We start from the raw sequence: 13,922 nt of genomic DNA, 5'->3' as shown, positions 1-13,922 counted from the left end.
CACAGACCATTCTGCACTGAAGTAGTTAGTAAATAAGCCAGTACTAGAAGGAAGAATATGTAGGTGGCTGTTACTTTTTCAAGAATTCACGTTTGAGGTGATTGTTAATCCAAGAAGATTGAATGTAGGCCCAGATCACCTGTCCCTCCTCGAAATAGGGGAGAAGGACGGGGAAATAGACGATTGGTTACCCGATGCTGATCTGTTCAGGGTAGAAGCCATACTTGATTACCTAGAGGAAATTGCTACTTTACTAACAACAGGCAGTTTCCCACAGGAATACATAGCGATGCAGAAGAAGCACTTAGCGGTCAGAGTTGCATATTACCAGCTCATAGCAGGACACCTTTACAAAATGGGCTTGGACCAAATACTTAGATGTTGTGTCCTACAACACAAAAGAGAAGTCGTCTTATGGGAGTGCCACACAGGGGTCGCGGGAGTTCATGTAGGGGGCAAGGCTACCGCAAGGAAGATACTACACGTAGGATTGTGGTGGCCCACTATACATAAGGATTCAAAGGTGTTTGCTAATAATTGTGATGTCTGTCAAAGGATTGGTAAGCCTTCCCAACACGATGAGCTACCACTACACCGAGTCCATACAGTGCAGATATTTGATAAGTGGGCAGTTGATTTCATTGGACCAATCTCCCCAGCAAAATGACACTCTCGAGCCTGATACATCATGACAACAACAAAATACCTAACAAGATGGGCAGAGGCCATGCCAACAAAATACTACACAGCAGAAACAACGACAAGATTCATTTTTGAAAATATCATTTCAAGGTTCAGGTGTCCGAGGATCCTCACAAGCAACCAGGGCACACATTTTTTGAATGAAACAATTGAAGTTCTGTTAACAAATGTTTTGGTACAACATAACAAGAGTAGCCCCTATCATTCACAAGAAAATGGTGCAGTGGAGATATTTAACAAGATACTGGAAATAGGGCTAACAAAAGTCATATCGGCCAACCGGGATGACTGGGATGAAAGAGTTCCAGTGACTCTCTGGGCATATAGGACAATAGTCAAAAGACTCCACAAATAAACACCATTCCATCTCGTCTACGGCAGAGAGGTGGTGGTGCCAGTGGAGTTCATACTGCCCAGCATGTTGATTTCAGAGGCTACAGGAATGACCGAGAGTAGTGCCTTATAGAATAGACTAAGCCAGCTGATGGAACTCGATGAAACCCGGTTCCTGGCAGAGTTCCATCAATCTATCGAGCAACGAAGACAAAAGGCTTGGCATGATAGACACATCAAGAACATTTCATTTGCATTTAGCGACCATGTGCTCCTCTATACAGCAAGTTCCTCAAGTTCCTAGGAAAGCTATAAATGCACTGGTTAGGCCCATTCATCATTACACAAATAAAAGAATCAAGTGTGGTAAGACTCACGCAACCGGATGGGATTCTACTACAGGGATGGGTGAATAGCGCACACCTGAAAGCCTACCACAAGTGAAAAAAAAAAGTGGGTTTCTTTCGATTAATAAGGTTGTGGCCAATTTGAGATACCACAATCCATTTGTGGTCGGGGGGGTGGTGTCAGTTTCTATATAATGTCATATCGCAGTGGTAGGCCTAGTCAGTAGGGAAAGTAGCCATGTGTGTCAACCCCGGTCAGCAGAATACACGTAGGTCCGCACCTTTTCTAGAAATGATGACTGCACAAGTACCCGTCCCATCCACCATACCAGTAGGTAATTCCCAATTAAGTAATCAATAAGGAAACTGTCAAGATAGGGTCGCAAAATCTTTCCCGTTAAGCATAGAATTAGTTAATAAATAAGCCCATCACAGCAGAATAAAGACACCATGCATCCCACTCTGTACCTTCCAAACCCACGTCATAGTTGGCACATACCAGTGGGCCGACGACAGATAAGTATGGCTAGAATACATGGAAAGGTCACCGGAGTAATTAGTTGATTAAAGCCTCGTCGGTCAGGGGACATCGTGTCAGAATCGACTACATAAATCTTAGGAGAATGTAAAGAATGGTAGAGTTTCAAACAACAAAAGGGTTCCAGAATCACTTGGAAGAACAGGAGAAGAACAAGAGAAACAGGAGACCACCAGTTGAAATTGTTTACAACAAAAGGAGAACGATGGTGAAAAGAATCATATAAGTCCCACAAACTGCTTTGGATGCAAGAATTGAAGTCGTGGATGACCTATACGGGAAGTATGACCAGTCGAATCTCATCGACAATGACTTCACAGACGGATTCCAATTTCCTGCAATGAAGAGGGAAGTATACGCAGAGGAATTTCAAAGAGAGGATTACACCAAGAACTCCAGAATCAGAGAGGACTTTAGAAGGCTACAGAGGTCTACATTGTTCAACCTGCGACATTTGCCTGTATTCGGTACCCAATTGGCCGTGATGCAATGCACCAAGCTATTGGCGAGTAGGATGCATGGAGGTTCACTATGGTTGGACAACGAATAGCCTATCCATGTTGAAGATATCTATCAATTGACTAGGTTGGCATAAATGGGGAATGTAGTTAGCACAACATTCTAGGCTGGGGCCAAGTAGTGGAAGAAACAGACAAAAGGCAACATCTACGCCTGCTATGGAACAGAAAGAGGGGGAAAGGGGGTGAAGCTAGATAATATCAACAAAGATAAAATTCGGTTCGCCTGCTACCTTATTGCAGGCAAGCCAATGAGGAACTTCACGAGAAATGAGTGCACCCTAGACACCGTTTCAATAACAGAACAATGCTGCCACGGAGAGATACTCAACTAGTCATCTTTCATGCTTAATGAACTATTTGAGGCATGTGATGATGTCTACTGATGGATCACTGGCTTTGTGTTTAGGTACTTAGCAATGGCACTGGAAATGTGGAAGTGGAGGCCACCACCAAAGAGGAACATGGAAACCATTACTGAAGACCAGCCAATTATGCTCAGGTATGAACTATGGAGGGCATCGGGGGATCCCAACACAAAAGAGATCAATGAAAGAGACTTCAAGAGATGGTATGCACAGATGGTGGATGCCACTCAATCCATACCCAGGACTATCCTGGATGAGTTCTCAGGCGAGCTTTGGTTTGGTACCTCGCACACTCACACTTATCTCAGACAACGGTGTGTCAACCCCACCACATTCAAATTAAGGCCACTGAGGTTTAGCCTGACAAAGGAGGCCTTACGTAGAGAAGTGGAGTCCTGGCTGGGAGTGGACTGCGAAGTGAGATAAGGGAAGCCCAAGTACCAGTTTGGAGCTTTGATGCCACATAACCGAGAGGGCGAGGGGGAAGAAAGCAATAGGAGGAGGGCAACAAAGGAAGTACTCCAACTGATGTTTCTCCAAATGGAGGAGAAAATGTTCTAAGTAAGAAGGATAATCGCAAGCTTGAAGCCAGGTGAGGGTGACTATCTTGAGAATTTTGAAGGTTCAACCATGTTATTCCCCATTGTAAGGCCACCTCTCTCAATGACACCTCCCACGAGTGTAGCCTAGGCTCCCTCCGTGATGTCAGTACCCAAGTTGCAAAAGAAGCAATTTATCTGCACCCCTCAGTCAAAAAGCTGGCTACCAAAAGGCTGAAAGTTAACCACCCAACTCCAGTCGTCGACCTCACTGTTGAGGTCGAAAACCCAATTCCTGCAATGACCATACTCGAGGAGATCTCCGCCACCACATCTACTGCAGTACACCTGTTGTAGGAGTCATCCCCACAAACCGCTTTCACCTCTGCAACTGTGTCCGAGATCCTCCCATTCTGCCATGGGTGAACTTCTATGGAAGCAAAGGTTCAATCGGCTGGTCGGAAAGAAGGCACCACTTCAACCATAGGGATGCCACCCACCTAGAGTACAACACTGATGCTTGAGTTGGACCCACCAGTTGGGGGACACCTAGATACCAGTTGGCAGGGAGAAAGGACTGGCCCGTACTTACCCGCTCTCCCTATAAAGATAATAGTCCCCCCAAACCCTAGCATCACTCCAGCCACACCACAGTACACTTAGCCACCCCAGCAACCATTCCAGTAAGAACATTCACCTGCCTCACACTCTGATAAGTCCATTTCAAGCGGCCTACCCTTATAGAAACAATTCCTGGAACCAGACACAATGCGGGCTGATACACTCCATCATTGGTCATCAACCTAGTTATTCTCTCTTATTCAACAAACAACCCACAAAGACAAGAGCCTTCATGAGGACTTAGGCAAGGAACATGAGCAGTAGCAAATGCAATTGTTTATAGTGATGGAAGAACAAGATCGCCTGCAGAAAGCAAATATAGGATTGCAAGCTTAGGTGAATTAGTTTACCTAGTGGTTCCAATCCATATGGCCAACCATCACTGAAGCCAACACATAAGCACCGAAAGACATGTTTGCCTTCACATTGATTGACTATTGCAATCATATATAGACGACATGCATGCGCCTAGAAGCCACAAATGCATAAATGAAGTGGAAGCTAGAGACTACCAGGTCCGCACTGCTTGATCCTGTAGAGATCTATGCACGGCCAGTTGAAAGCAAGGTCAGAGAGCTAGAGATGAAGAAACAAGCCTTAGCTGAGGCCCTCACCGACAGATATGCCTTAATGAGTAAGGTCCACAATTGGTTATGCAGTCTAGCTCTGAAAAATCACCATGTCTACCCATTAAGAGAACAAATTCAATCCCTATTTTCCAGCACAAGGTCATGCATAGACCATGCCCAACTCCAGCAAATAAGTGAACAAATCGACGTCCTCCAAGCCCAAGTTGATGCAATTGAGGAGGAATCAGCGAGGACAAAAAGAATAATATGAGACTTGTAGCCCTCGGTTTAGATGTGGGTCCTACTGTTGAAGGAGGCATGTGACTTAAGTAGCCAACAATGGAACGACCTGCAGAGCCAACGATCGACAACCTTAACGTCACAATCAGCTGAGGCATTCACACAAAGTGCCGATGCAATCCTCGCCAACTAGGACCTAGCAATTCAGCGATACAATGGGTTCAGGTAGCAAACAACAATAGTAGTCCCAGAGTTGGAGCCTTTGTTTGGAACGGAGGAGCCAGAAGGTTAAGAAAGGACCACAAAAACAAATGCCATGCCACAAGCTAGGATTGAGATAGAAGAGATGCCTACTCTGCAAGAAATTATTGCAACAATAGAGGTGTTGACACAACAGACAGTGGAGACAACATCGGTAGCAACACAGCCACCACCAGTAGAACACATGGAAGTAGCCACAGAGATGCCAGAGGTTGAAATGACTTGACTCGGGGATGCATCAAGAAATTTTGGTTGGGGCCTGTTGGAGCCTTCATTAATTTTGAAGATGTTTTGACAAGTTTTGACCAATTGTAGGGCGGGAAAGGACAAATGGTAGCAATGGCTAGGTGGTGCAATGAGCAGTTGTGGGGGGAGTGATGGAAAAATGGCAGTGGAAGGCAAAGGTAGCCGAGGAGATGAGAAGGCACAAAAGTAGCCAAGAGAGTAAGCAGCCGAGCGAGAACTGGCAATTCAGGCAGCCGGGAAGGATATAAAAAGGGGAAGAATAGAAAGGAAGTTGTTGTTGTTGAGCCTGCTATACGCAAGAGGACTTGGTCACCAAGGAGGTATGTAGATGTAGAGATCGAAGTAGGAAGAGTTGGGAGATGAGGAACAGGGTTCCGGAGCCGATCTAACCCGAGCTACTAAGCTGGGTATTCTATGTATTGCTTATGGCGAGATGTCGAGTTATGATGTACTCTGTCTTGTTGATTTAATGTAATGAGAGTTGATGGTTGTCAAGACTTATAATGTATTGTGTATCGTGTTCTGTGGGCTTATTAAAATTTTAAATAGTCTACTTGTTGCATGAAGATGGTGATTACTAGATTGATACTAGAATGTTGTTAGTTCTATGTTATTTATGATGGATCCATGTGTATGAGTTTGGGGTATCACTATCTATGGTTCATGTGTTATGGATGGATATGTGTATGATCGCCTGTGCCCGATTGTTATTCTCTCGACCCCATGCTGAACCCTTCAACCCTTTGGTTGCGGCGCGCTTTGGGTAAGACTCCTTGCCCTTTAGGGTGAGGTGAAAATATCAGCGCTGTCGTAGACTACAGTGGACCACTGTTGGCCTCCATGCCTGAACCTGGGGTCTTTTACCCTATGCTTCTTCTGAGCCAACACCACTATCACCAAACTAAAGAAAACCTGTTCAAGTTTATTTCTTCTTTGAGAAAAAATGGCATTGACATTACTGATGTTGAGGTATATGTCATATAAATCCTTTATAGTCTACTTTATTTTATATTTCAATGTTCATCTTCTTTCATTCCTCAAACTTTGAATTGTATAATCTTTCATTTTCAGAAGAGGAACTCAGTTTTGATGGTAAAAATCAGGAATTGAAGAAAGAGGAGAACAATAACATTGGAGCAAAAGATGTAGAAAGAGATAAAAGAGAACTAGTCTAGTGATACCCTTAAAGACAATATCCTTCACGATATCCAAACTTATGGTCAAGTCTTTAGAGTTAGTTAATTCACCTACAATGCATTGGCAACACAATGTTAATGTTTTGAAGTGATGAAACAATATTTCATGTGTAAATTGTAGTCCAACCAATATTAAGTTGTAAATTCATATTGTAATACTTGACATTTCATATAATATAATTTATGTGGTTGAAATGATTTATAGTTCTACTTGATATTATTTAATTATTTATTATTTTCATTAACATATGTAACTTTAGGTTTTCATATTAGATGAACATGCACATTGTATGACATTTTTTTTAATTTAGTTGCAAAATCATACTAATTAATTTATGTTGATTAATAATGAACACAAAATTAATCTAAAACTACTAAATTAGTAGTCTATATTGATTAAATAAGAGCACAAATAAAATGAATATACGATGACTAAATTAATTGTTTATAATGATTATTAATGAAAACAAATGAAATGAATATAAACTACTAAATTAGTCATTTATACAATGAATATGAAACTACAAAAAAAAATATAAATGACTACTACAAATGATAAATTTGTGATCACAAATGACAACTAAATTTTGCATATATATGACTATTAGTAGCTAATTTATAGTATCTTGTAACATGACCAAAATTTCTTCATATTTCTTTGGCCATTAATTAGTTTCAAATGATGAATAAAATTTTCATATATATTACCATTAGTAGCTAATTTACAATATCTTATAACACGACCAGCATTTTGATCATATTTCTTTGGTCATTAATTGATTTTATCGGGTGATCATATAGTACTACATTTTTGTGTATTTCGTCATTAATTGTGGAAAACAATGACTTAATTGATCACCAAATTTATGACTAAATATAGTACTAGATGATAAATTTGAGACAACCAATTAATGACTAAGCTAAATATGACTAAAATTTAGTCATGTTATAAGATACTGTAAATTAGTCATTATTGGTCACCGACTAAAAAATGGTCATTTATATGCAAATTTTAGTCATTTTTTAGTAACTAATTATCCATTTTGTACTAGTGATCTTATCTCTCTAAACTTCTTTCTAACTTGGACGAGATTGGAAACCAACGTGGAATGTCTGATTTTGAACATCATCTGAGCATCTAGTAACTTTCTCAATTCCTTTTATATGAGGGCCTCTAGTGTTTGGTGAACCTTTCATAACTTTTTCTGGAAAGGATTTTCCCCTTCTTTCATGGGAATAACATGCTGGATATTATGGGTGTCATAAGTATTTAAATATTTCTATGTACATGCAAAACACATCATGATACTACTTGAATAAGGAAATAAACGGATATCTTCTTGTGGATAAGAAAAAGTACTGAGTTTCACATACTTCAGATATTCGAGAGTTCCCAAATCGAATTTTCCAGATGCTAACTTTGAACTTTGAGTCTTTGTGTTGGTTGCTCCCCTAAATTTTTTCTACAAGTCACATAAATTCTACAAGGACACCACACCCTTAGGCATTTTGTTTCCTTTCGTTTCATTAAATGCATCTTGTAGAACTTGATCATGTTCATCCTCCTCTATGGAAACATCTTTGAATACATCAAAATTAGCCACAAAGTGCAGTATTTGTTAGTCGTCAATGAAAACATGTAGGTTAGTAACATTTCCTGCGATAGATGATTTATATATAATTTTAATAGAAAATCCATTTCTCAATGGTGACATCCAAGCGGTTGCATTTGCTAGTTCATCTACTATAACATTTCTAACTCTAGGAACATAATCATTATTGAAATCTTAGAAATGATTGATTAAATTCCATACCTCCTACTAATAGTTTTTAAGATGCGGTGAAACACAGTGTATAGTATCTCATACATGACGAGTGACCACCTCTAAGTCACTAATTACCTTAAGGAATTCTACTTATAGGTCAATAGATTTCTTTAATCTGAGTACGGGTGCTTCATATTCTATAGTATTATTGGTACACTCAAACTCCAGGAGACATGAGAAGATATGATTCTTATTGCGTGGGTTTGTAAGAATACAACCAACTCTTGAACCGTCCTACATATTTCAACCATAAAATCCAAATATCATGAGCTACTAAGTTACTTCCTATACTACTATTATTCCTATTAATACTATTATTTACATCTTTATTGCATGTTTCATTCATACCAGCTAGAGAACAAGGAGTTCCAATAGTAAAATGGGTGATGGATGTGCCTAGTAACAATTCCCAAAAATCAGATCAAGAGAAGAAAGAGGCTTGTTATGGCCCTCAAGTTGTGTCATGACGTGCTTCATGTATGACTCACTATTCACTCAAATCTGATTATTCCTTCCCTTAAACGGAAGCCACAAATCTGACCAGTCCATTGCAAAATACCCTTGCAATTTTTTAAACTAATCTCTGCTTCTAGTATGTTCACCATAGACTTCTAGTATGTTCAAAATTACAATATGTATACATTGGTGAACTTGATTGTCTTTTTATAATCTGATAAGGACATTCTTAAGCTCGCTAATAGCCTGGATAAGGGACTTGTCCAACTAAATAATATGTGCATTGGTTTTCTCCCATTTTGCATTTATTTTATTTGCTATAGATAATGCAATTATATTTACATATGCACCAGAGTTGACTAAACAATTATTGACATTATAATTGAAAATTTCAAATGTTAATAAAAATAAAGGGCGAAGACTGTTAGCTTCTAATGTTAAAGCATTCACTACAGTTTCAAGGGAATCGAAATATTTACCTGACACCTTTATAAAAGAGGAATATTTGTCACCTATCGAATGTTGTGAAAAGGTTTAGACAATAAGTTCATGTTGGCTTGCAATATTTGTGAGCTCATAGATAGAAATGTTGGCTCACGCTTTCTTCATATATTCTACTATGTTATAATCAATCATTTCACCAATACCAGGAAATGGTGAAGTGTCTATAGGAGTGGCTTTACTTGAAACTTCCAGAGTATTGGACTTACCCTTACTCTTGGAGGAACTTTTCTTTGACTTAGTTGCATCTCCAAACTTACTCTGTGCATTCTGAGCAGGATTTATAGATGGTGAGATTCTTCATAACAACTGCTCTTTTAATTTATGTCTTGTTAATTCTTATTGAGAGATGGGTCGTTTTCTCCTTAAACCAAATTGACCATTTTGCTTTTGGGGGGCAGGGGCTCATTATATGTTAGTTCTTGAACATTTTTCTTGTTAGCATCATAGATACAATGATATTCATTTACTACATGTCCGACACTTTTACTTTCTTCAGTTGTCATAGTTTCTTCTATTTCTTTTCTTTTTTATGTCTACTCATATACTAATAGAGTATCCAAAATATGTGCAGCGAGAACATTCATGTAGTGATTCCATTGAGTGCATGTATTTTTAGAATGATATTCCTGATGGAAAGAACACTAATTATCCATGTTGATACTCTCTCTATTCATCACAACATTCAAGCTATGTACAAAATTAGGGAGCTGATTGTTGTTGTTACCATTACTCCTTCGAAAGGGGAAGGACTTGGGGGGCTTGCTACTAGTCAAAGTCTCACTGGACCTCTTCTTTAGCTCTGAGATTTCATTGGTGAGTGTCTATGGCATTCTGATCAATCTTTCGATTTTTGATTATTTATTTTCTTTACCCTTACTATAAGAAGGTTGTGACTTGCTATTGGTTTCTTTGGATTACTTTGATTCGTCATCATCTGTAATAACTCCATTCGCACACAAGTCCTTCTCAATGGAAATGTCTTCCGCAAATTTTAATGCCAATTTCACCTTTGTGACTCTTTTCACAAATTGAGAAATGTTGTTGGGCAAGGCATTTGTGTAGTAAAAAATAGTGATTGAATCATGGGGTTGCATGCCTGGGGGAAACTTATTCAATATATGAATCAATTTTTTATTAAAATCTTTCACTTTCTCATTTTCCCCCATTTCGATGCTTTCGAGCTGCTTGAGTAACATGGTTGGAGTCTTGTCATCATCAAACTTCTCAAGAAATAACTTTTTAAACTCCCTCCAAGTGTCGATCAAATTGACGAGCATACTATGGTACCATGTTGCTGCTCTACCTTCTAATGTATAAGGGAAAAGTATACAGGAAAAATCGTCATACCACACCTCCAACATTCGTAGATGCATGTAAAAATAATCGAGGTGATCTTATGCCTTCGTCTTTTTACCTAGATCATACTTTCAAAGAAATTTTTCTAGATGTCTTGGAATCTTATGTAAATTGTCTAGAAGAGGAAAAGACCCTTGGACCATCCAATCCAAACTTTGGTCAGCCATGTTTTCTTCTTGTGTCCTTCCTCCTTATAAAAATATAGGGAATCTTCACCATCTAATCCATTGAAGAGGTCATCAGAAATAACAATTGTGTCCTTGTACCCTTCGTTGACACGTGGAAGATGAGGTGACTAGCCTGTGTCTTCTGTAGATTCTACTAAAAGTTCAAGAATAGAAAAGACTAAATCTTCCACTACTGAAAAAATAATATATCAGTACTAGTCGCTTCTCTCTTCTTTGGAAAATGCGGGAGATCCTACGCTCCTAGAATTAAACCAATATCATTTTCAAACCGATGGGTTATAGGTATAATTTCCTAGATATGCTCGTAGGTTACCTCGTAAGTTGGTTCTGGGCTAGGTTGAGAAGATCCTCCTACTTCAAGAATTAGAGTCAGAATGGTGCTCAAAACGCTTCTACCTCTTCTGAAAGAAGAATGATTTTCGTGTGTAGATTTTTCAAGCATAAAAAACTAGGTTCCCTCCTTTTATAGCCAGAATGTTGACAGTGCTGGAAACTGCCAATATACAGGCGATCTCCTCAATATAAGGTCCCAACTAGACCTCACACCATTTGGTATAGGAGTATCATCTGGAATACGAACTCGCTTCCATTTAATTAAAGATATGCCTTTTCTTTACCTATCATCACGAGAGAGAAGTGGAAACGTCCTTTTCAATGAGCAAGCTAGTGCGCCTTGTGAATATTTAATTGTTGATGTATCAAGGTTATCTTAATACAGAGGAGAAAATGAAGTGATACTCTAAAATAGAAGTAATAGTACTACCCAAATGGATACACACACAAAAAAAAAGGTTCATCCAACATCAAGCGAAATAGTTCACAAGGATGTGACAATCATTATAAACATAACAACGCATTTCCAAAAAGAAGAACCGAAGTCACCAAAATAGTTCAATTATCTTCCAGAGTCATCGCATTCATATTTTTTGTAATCGACATTTCGAACCAACCTCTGTGATTCATCATCAAGATTAGATCCGTGAGGGAATAAGTCAGAACCCAATAGGGTAATAAATAGGGCTACGGTGGGGATGGGAATGAATGACAACTGACGGGTATGATAATGTTATCATTAAGTTTAGTTGTAATTTAATTTAATTTTATTATTGTTAAATCCATTAATGATTATTTTAGTTTTAGTTATTATTAATTAATTTAATGGCTAGTCTACTATTAAGAATATTAATTTTTTTTTAGAAATGTATTTTGGTTACCTTATTAATGATTGAAAGTAACTATTAATTAATAAGCTCACTAAATTTTTGTAAAATTAATTAATCTTATTAATTATATGATCAATATGAATATAATGATGTACATTATAATAAGGTTATAAGTCGTATGAATTATTGTTTTCATTTTTATTTATAGCTATAATTAAATGATTAAAACCAAAATTAATAATAATTAATAACTAATAACTAATAGTGATAATAAACTAATCTATTATTATGCATAATGACCCAATTATTTTTATTATTAATTTCAAGAATGAACTTAAAGATTATAATGAATAAAATTATTAATTGTTTAATTTGTTTTAAACTAAACTTTATTGTATTATTATGAATTATAATAAATTGACTTATAATTTTTCATAATCATAGAATCGAATCAAGTTATTAAATTAATTTTAAAGGTTGAAATGTATAGAAATGGGATTTTTTATTTTTATTTTTTACTTGATTTTTTAATCAAAATTTTATGATGAATCTAGGGCCTCTATACTAACAAGGAAGACTATGGAGGCCAAATGAAGCGAAGAGAGGGTAGGGAGTAATCTAGGAAAAGGTAGAATCAAAGGTTAAAATAGGAATCTAGTTATCACTAATCTTCCAACCATCATCGCAGTTAAGGTTATCGAGGTGTTTACCTATTTCGATGGCTTCTTTGAATTTCATATGGTGATGATGATCAATTTTGGCCACAACACAAGAGTTTTCAATACAGATATGATGATTGGTTTTACTAGAATGCTCGACCAAATCTGAGGTTTTGGGAGAGTTATAATTAATGTCAACTGCATGCTCTTGAATCCTAGTTAAGATAGATCGACTCGTCTCACCAATGTAGGTTTTTCCACAAGAACAAGGAACCAAATAAACCACTTTGTGGAATTTTGGATCAATGGGATATTTTTCAGATTTCAGGCATTTTCTAATGGTGCTCATATGTTTAAAGGTGGTTCTTATATTGTTCTTTTTTAATATATAAGAGATTTTATTAGTGGTGCCCAATATGTATGGGAGATGGACCTTACCCGCATACTCATCCATAGGCTACTTATTTTTAGGATTCTCATCCTTCGTGAAAGCTTTGATTCCTTGGTGTCTTCTATATCCATTCTTTTCAAAAAATGCCAAAAGATGGTTGTTCTCTTGTTAAAAATGATCATGGTCTGAAATACGAACCACCTTCGTAGAAAGAGTGTTAAGAAACCCTAGTTTTTTAGTAGGATGATGGTGTGAGTTGGCGTGAAGATAATGCTCTGTGTGGGTTTTCTTACGATAGACCTGGTGAGATATTGAGCCATCATGGTTCCTCTTGAATAGGATGTCAAGGAAGGGAAGGCTTCCATTCTCTTCCACTTCCATTGTAAATTTGATAGAATTAGATTGATTATTAAGGTGCTTAAGGAAATTGTCTAATTTTTCTTTGCCATGATACCAAATAATGTAAGTGTCATCGAAAAATATTTTCCAAAGCTTACGTTTTAAAGGGGAAGACTCAATGGCTTTAGTTTCAAAATGTTCAATGAATAGATTGGCAATTATGGGAGACAAAGGTGATCCCATGGCTACACTGCACGTCTGTTCATAAATATCATCTTTATAACTGAAAAAAGTTGATCTCAAGCAAACTTCTACTAATTTAGTTGTGTCTGAATCAATGACTTTACGGACTACATACATGGCTTCATCGATGGGAATGTTAGTGTAAAGCTATTTCACATCAAAGCTCACCAAGATTTCATTCTAGTCTAGTTTTATCTGTGTGATCTCATTCATGAAGTGATTATAATATTTGACAAAGGAATCGGTGTTCCCCACCAATGGTTTAAGTTTTTTAGCAAGATATTTTGTTAGATGGTAAGTGGGACCTCCAATGGTGTTG

The sequence above is a fragment of the Pinus tabuliformis genome, chromosome 1_2 (genome assembly GCF_031772625.1).
Source record: "Pinus tabuliformis cultivar Carrire ecotype Pingquan chromosome 1_2, CPIR1, whole genome shotgun sequence".
Classification (NCBI taxonomy): Eukaryota; Viridiplantae; Streptophyta; class Pinopsida; order Pinales; family Pinaceae; genus Pinus; species Pinus tabuliformis.
The sequence above is the reverse complement of the archived record's forward strand: the minus strand, read 5'-3'. Positions refer to the sequence as shown.